General features: G+C 39.0%; 1 long non-coding RNA gene across 1 annotated transcript; it reads right to left on the reverse strand.

Annotated features, from left to right (window-relative positions):
* Positions 1-1,052: 1,052 nt before the first annotated feature.
* On the reverse strand, positions 1,053-2,912 carry LOC122012493. Its single transcript, XR_006120235.1, has 3 exons — positions 2,488-2,912; positions 1,606-1,684; positions 1,053-1,159 (listed from the first exon to the last, which is right to left on the reverse strand). It is a non-coding gene; the product is annotated as an uncharacterized LOC122012493 (long non-coding RNA).
* Between the last annotated feature and the right edge of the window lie 4,708 nt (positions 2,913-7,620).

Below are 7,620 nucleotides of genomic sequence, written 5' to 3' on the forward strand. Positions count from 1 at the left end.
GCTTCGCACTTCCACTCGACGTCACTAAAAAATCAATTTCGTGCAAAAACTGAGACTCACGTCTAATGAGGAAGATTGAGACGGATGCAAAAACGGCATGTACACTCCAATGTGGCTTAACCAAAGAGGAGCTAAATTCGGTAGGCCCCTTCAACAACGTCAAGGAGTTATGGAAAAAGTTAATCGAACTGCACAAGGGCACCAGCGACACTAAGGTAAGCAAAAGATATCTAACTTTAAGTAAATTATATAATATAAAAATACAGAATGGTGAATCGACGAGTCAACTACATGCACGCATCCAAGACCTTATCAACGGTCTCTACGCAATCAGACAGAATGTGAAAACCCGCAACGTCATCACACTACAAGAAAACAAGGCTTCAAAGACGAAAAAATTCGTCTCTAAAAGACATTTTTCTGTTTCTAAAGAAAGTTTGAGACGGAATATTCCGTCTCTAAAATCTGTTATTGAAAGCCCCGTTGCTAATTCAGGAGACGAAATTATTCCGTCTCTAATTTAGAAACCGATTAGAAAATCGTTTATAAATCTGTTTTAAATTGACCAATAAAATTAGTTTAAAATATAAATTTCGTCTCTAAATTTTGTTTTAAATCCATCTCAAATAACATGTCAAATCTAATTTTAATCTATTTATAAATTTAATTATATAAATCCATATATAATTTTATTTTTTAAATTTATTATTAATTAAAAATATTAAAAAACTAATTTTTAAATCTAAAAGCATCATACAATTAACATTGATAAATAAAAATTTTACATCATGCAAACAAATTTAATTAATACTCAAACAATAAGTAACTGTATAGATTTTTAAATCTCACCATAAGTAATTTAATTTTTACATTGTCGATCATGATGCCCATGGGACCAGATCCTCCTAGATAAAATTGATTTATGTATTCTACCTTTTGAATCATTTTACGAACCATCTTCTTGAGATTTTCTTCTCTTTGTCTACCTTCCTCGATATGCTTTTCCTCCCTCTCCTACTTTTTGTGATAACGAGCTCCAAATTTATTCATTCAATAATTTCTTCCTCCATCCTCTTGCTAGTAGCATGTCTTCAAATTCCATGAGATGAATTGTTTCTCTTGTATAAAGTAACAAACCAACCAAGTTTGTTGAGACAATCTAGCAAATCAAAATATAAAACCAGTAAGTCTTACAATCCCAAATTTTCAATACAAATAAATTAAGATTATACAAAATCCATAATTAACATCAGTGTCAATCCACTGATTAGTTCATAGTTAGGTGTCAATGCTAAGAATCAATAAATCTATTCATGAAGACTATTTTGGCTCTAAAATAATAAAGATCACAAAACTATGAACATTAGGTTAGTGTGAATAACAAAATAGAATACAAGACAATACAAGAGGCTTGCTAGTTTTTGTATCGCACATTGATTAATTTAAAACACAAACTAAAAAAAAAAATCCGCAAACACAATACCAGATGAACTCTAAACACTACTTAGAAATAATTTTGTGACTATAGTAAACTAAACTATAACAAATATAAGCAAATAGTACTGAGTAAATGATTAAAAGATGATTCTGAATGTTATCAAATACCTTATTAATCACCTCAAGGAACTACTCAATCTTTTCAACAACATCAGCTCAAAGAAGCTACCTTCATTTCAAGTAAAACCTGAAAACCCCCATAAGCAAAAACATTAAATACAAAAGAGACTTTTGAATTGAAATTTGAACATCAAATAGTCACAACTAAAAGCAGAAAGAAAACATAAATAATCAATTTTTTAAATCAAAAGTAGCTACTTAAATAATCATAGTATTTAGTACATTTGATAAAAAAATATATCATTCCAAAAAGTAAAATAAAATAAAATAAAATAAAATAATTTATGACTTACATACTGCTCTTGCATAAGTATCCTCATCCACTTGACCTCCTCTATGCAATAATGTGGATGTCATATAAAATAAAAATATGAAATAAATTAAAATTTGAGAATGACTATTAAATTATAACTTATATATTGCACCATACCCTTAAAAAATATATTTAATAATCATACTACAATTATTCCAAACCTTAAAAAACTATACTAAAATTATTTCAGACCTACAGTATCATAATGCACCCATATCCTTCGAACAATAATTTTGTAAAATTTTTTCTAATTGAAAATATGTCAATAAAAAGATGAATAGTTTGGTGCATAGTTATAGAATTTGACTTTAGCAATTCTAAATGGATAACATGCTCAAAATCCTTAGATATAGGTAATCCATTAGCACGATCAAGAACAAAAACAAAAATCAACTTTATGTCTAACGAAATTCTTACTTAACAAAAAAAAGTCATTGCCCCAATATCTGACAAGCTAAAAAAAAATGATAATAAAAAAAAGTTTTACAATTTCCATCTAGCATGCCTCCTAATGCAGTGAGATAAAATGGAGACTGAAAATTTTAGTGTAGTTTTACCTTTAGGAAGTTCTATAGAAGAATCACTCATAGGAATCTTCCTTATACTAAACTTATGTGACTATAGGCTGCAATAGCACAGGCACCTGTGGTGTAGGTGGTGACTTCGTGGAACGTCAATAACGCAACGTGAAGGTGGCGCATGCATCAGAGTAAAAATGGTGGTAGCTAAGGAACTGGTTATACACAGTGTTACAATTTCTGCCGAGTATGTATGCGAGCCAAATCCACCACATGCCAACTGTCGCAACTCTCTGTTGCATCCTCCATCGCCATTGAACAACCCAAAAACCTAAACAAAAGTAATAAATCCGAATGTTCAATGTCCACAATATAAATCCACAATACAAGTATATAAGATGCAAAAGCAAAATATAATCCAACAAAAAATCCTCGCGATAATGGGACTAGCGACTGGAATATCTCCCGACGGCCTCAACCTGAAAAATAGTAACAACGGGGTGAGTTCAAAGAACTCAGCAGGTAATCCAATAGATATGTACAGCAACATATAATCACCAGTAACATCCTATGGTACAATACACTAAACCATAGAGCCTACAGTACAATTTCCTAACAGTACAACCTACGGTACAGTCTCCTAACAGTATAACAGGTATGCATAGCTGAAATAAACAGTAATAACCAGCAATAGGCATAAAGTACAGTCTATAGCAAGAATATAAGAAAATGCATAACTGAAATAAACTGTACTCACCTACGAGGCTTGGACAACTAACTGTGAACATACACAGATAAAAATAGTCAGAGCAAAAGCATGTATCCTGTATGTATGTCAATCATATGAAATCACCAAAATGCATCAATCATAAAGAATGCAATCCATGCATATGATGCAATATGACATGGTCACCCCTGTCAGCCAGTCAGCCATCTCACACACAATGGTGAGACCGAGTGGGTAGGGCTGTGACACCGTGCACTCTGCCATCACTGCCCCTGAAGAGTGACCGAGTGGACGGAATGCTGTAGGAGTACACCTATCCTCCTACCTCAAACATAGTGAGGGAGCGCAATGTTCTCATCTCCCGGTACGCGATGACGGGGAGGGATCCCTGTCTGCTACCACGCTGCAGTCACACTACCCATGAGCGGACCAGCGGAGCACTATAGAGCTAACTACCATACACACCCTAGTGCTGTGCCACTACCCATGAGTGGACACGTTATGTGCAGGCCCATGTAGCCGGCCGACGAGCTCAACAATAATGGAGTCGTCAATCGTCCAGCATGCAATCATGCGATATGGTGCATGCGGCTACAATATGACATACATGAACAAAGCCTCCTCCATTTATGTGCGTGCCAAAAAGGTAAACACATATAAATATAACCATGATATACGCAGCATAGATCCAACAACATATAACAAGTATCTACAGTAACTGATCCAGTGGAAATAACACTAAATGTATCTATCCATCTCCATAACATACATAAACATAGCAAAAGGTAAAAATCATCCAATTCTAAAGTACAGCAACTAACAGAAGAAGCATGTGATAGGTATCAACTAAGCTAAGACCAGGGAAGAAATAAATCTACCATCTACCACTAGTAATTATATATAAACTATACATATCATAATACAGTATCAAAAGATAAGTCAAAGGGTACCCGCCTCAAATAGAAGGTACAGTCAATCCAAATCCAAAGTCGAGACGCCCGTCTCGAATCAGAGTCCTGTGTCCAACAAACAGTTTTATTTAGCTAAATCAAATGAATAGCTAAATAAAATCCCTAAAACTAAATTAGGGCAAAACCCTAATCAACACAATCACAACCTACCTAATTAATCTAACGGTCAATTAGGGTTAGTTACCTAATCCCCAATCACCAATTAGATTAGAAATCCAATCTTAGATTAAATCCAATAGTTGACTAGGGTTAATTGTCTTAACCCTAATCATTCCATTAATTTAATCTAAGCAATTAAATCTAATCACAATCAACATAACCCTAATTCAAATCTACACATCATGTATCAACTAATCAATCAATCACCCTACACTTTACATAAATCTCCAACCTCTGCTCTTGATTCGCAGCCAAAGAGATGCTGCTGGTACTAAAACAACCCCACAGCAACAGTGCAGAACCTCACTGGAATCAATCGGATCACAACAGGAATCAAACAGGAATTCATTGATCAGATCAATATGGGAATCCAAGAAATCAAACAACAATCTACTCATCTTACCTTAATTCCTAGCTCTGATCTGTTGATCCACACAAAGAAATGATGCTGCCAAGAAGGGTAGCGACTGCTGGAGCTAAAGAAAAACTCCACAGAAATAGAACTTCGGATCCACAGAAACCACCTTGCTGAAATCAACCGGATCAAGAAGGATTCAAGCAAGCAGATGACTGATCAAGCCCACCTTCTAGCCTCTGCCCAATAGCTCAAGAACACCTCATCAAGACCTCCCCGGAATTCCTCCTCACTAGATTCAATCGGATCACAACAACACCAGAACAAAGCACTTACCCGTGAATCAACAAGGATCCAACAACGAATCAAGAGGAAAGAAGGGTTTCAGTTGCTTACCCTCGAAATCCTAGGGCATCTTCCACACCGGCGATCGGATGGCATGGCTCAATCCAGTGGCGTCGATCGGGGAGTCGCAGACCGTGCTAGGGCACATATCGGGGAAAATCTAGAGAAGAGGAATCGAAACTAGTTTACCCTCGAAGCCCTAATTGTCTCTTCACGCCGGCGACCATCTCCCTTGGTCTCAGCGTTGGGGAAGAGGAGTCGGCAACTACGGAAGACCGCTCGGGCAAGGGTTGAGAAGAGATCCAGATGATCCAAGCCTCCTGGTTCGATCTCCAGCAATGTACTCCTCAGGCGACGACCACGATTGCCGAAGGTTCGCCGGCTTCGGTTCGTCCGCAAGAGAGAACGAGAGGAAGAAGGGAAAAAGGAACGGGATCGGCGATGGGTTGGGGGAGGAAATAAGAAAAGAAAAAGGAAAAAGAGATTTATAATTAGAAACATTTTCTCACTTAAACGGGTATCCCAAACAGACTTAATCCGAACCCGTTAATTCGTCCCCTCAAAACCCATCGTACAAGCATCGAAAAATTTCCAGAAAATTTCTAAAAATTCTGAAAAATTTTATAAGGCTATTTTCCAAATAACCCTATTAATTAAATTTTCCGAGATCTCACATCCTCCTATACTAATTAAAATTTGGACCCCAAATTTCGCTATAACCAACAGCAAACACTAGAATATAACCAAACAGTATAAATGCTGAAGAAACTCTAACCCACATACCTCAAGTAAAAAGATGAGGGTATCGAGCTCGGATCGTATCCTCCAGATCCCAAGTAGCCTCCTCGTCAGAATGATAATGTCATCCGACTTTGACCAGTTGAACAGTCTTGTTCCGCAGCTGACACTCCCTATGGTCCAGAATCCGTACCTCAAGTAAAAATATGAGGGTATCGAGCTCGGATCGTATCCTCCAGCTCCCAAGTAGTCTCCTCGTCAGAATGATAATGTCATCCGACTTTGACCAGTTGAACAGTCTTGTTCCGCAGCTGACGCTCCCTATGGTCCAGAATCCGTACCGGAACCTCCTCGTAAGTAACATCAGGCTTAATAGGAATTGATATATCTGACAGAACATGTGTCGGATCAGATACGTATCTCCTCAGCATAGATACATGGAATACATTGTGAATGCTAGCTAGAGATGGTGGTAGCGCCAGACGATAAGCTACTGCTCCAATCCTCTCCAAGATCTGGAATGTCCCAATATATCGTGGAGCTAACTTACCTCGAAGACCAAATCTCTTCACCCCTTTCGTGGGTGAAACTCTCAGAAATACATGATCACCAATGGAGAACTCCAGGGGTCTCCGTCTCTGATCAGCATAACTCTTCTGACGGTCCTGAGCCTCAGACATCCTCCGTCTAATAGTATGAACCAACTCTACCTCCTGCTGAGCTCTCTGAGGTCCTAACAGCTGGGCCTCCCCAACCTCCTCCCAAAGGATAGGTGTCCGACAAGGTCTACCATATAACGCCTCAAACGGTGCCATCTGGATAGTCGAATGATAGCTGTTGTTGTCGGCGAACTCCACTAATGACAAGTGGTCCTCCCAACTGCCTCTGAAATCCATAACGCAAGACCTCAGTAAGTCCTCCAAAGTCTGAATAGTCCGCTCTGACTGCCCATCTATCTGCAGATGAAATGTCGTACTGAAACGACGCTGTGTGCCCAAGGCCTGCTGCAGACTCTGCCAGAATCGGGACGTGAACCGTGGGTCTCTATCCGATATGATGCTCAAAGGAACACCATGTAATCTAATAATCTCACGACAGTATAGCTCTGCTAATCGATCCAAAGAATCTGTCTTCCGAATCACTATAAAATGTGTGGATTTGGTTAATCAGTCAACGATTACCCAAATCGCATCATGGCCTCGCTGAGTCCTAGGCAATCCCACTGCGAAATCCATAGTAATATGCTCCCACTTCCACTCTGGAATAGGGAACCTCTGCAGTAAACCAGCAGGTCTCTGGTGCTCAGCCTTCACCTGTTGACAGACAAGACATCTAGCTACAACTCCGCGATGTCTTTCTTCATACCGTTCCACCAATAGGAACGCCTCAGATCATGATACATACGGGTCCCACCTGGGTGGATAGCAAATCTAGAACGATGAGCCTCCTGAAGTAACTCCTCCATGACTGGGAGAGACTGAGGCACACACAATCTGCCTCGAAAATAAACGATACCCTTGTCATCTCGTGTAAACTCGGTCTGCTGTTCGGAAGCTATCTGGCTGCTAATGAACTGTAAATGCTGATCTCCGGCCTGGGCCTCTCGAATCCTCATCCTGATCGACGACTAAACAACCATGGTAACAAGAATACTCTGCTCTGTCCGTCCCTGCTCCTCAAGGCCCAACTCGGAGAATCCCTGAATCAATTCCGTGACTAAAATTCGGTGGCAAGCTAAAGTCCCTCTGGACTTCCTGCTAAGTGCATTAGCAACCACATTAGCTTTACCCGGATGGTAGCTAATAGTACAATCATTGTCCTTCAGGAACTCCATCCATCTCCTCTATCGGAGATTGAGTTCCTTCTGTGTGAAAATA

The sequence above is a fragment of the Zingiber officinale genome, chromosome 1A (genome assembly GCF_018446385.1).
Source record: "Zingiber officinale cultivar Zhangliang chromosome 1A, Zo_v1.1, whole genome shotgun sequence".
NCBI classification, from domain to species: Eukaryota; Viridiplantae; Streptophyta; class Magnoliopsida; order Zingiberales; family Zingiberaceae; genus Zingiber; species Zingiber officinale.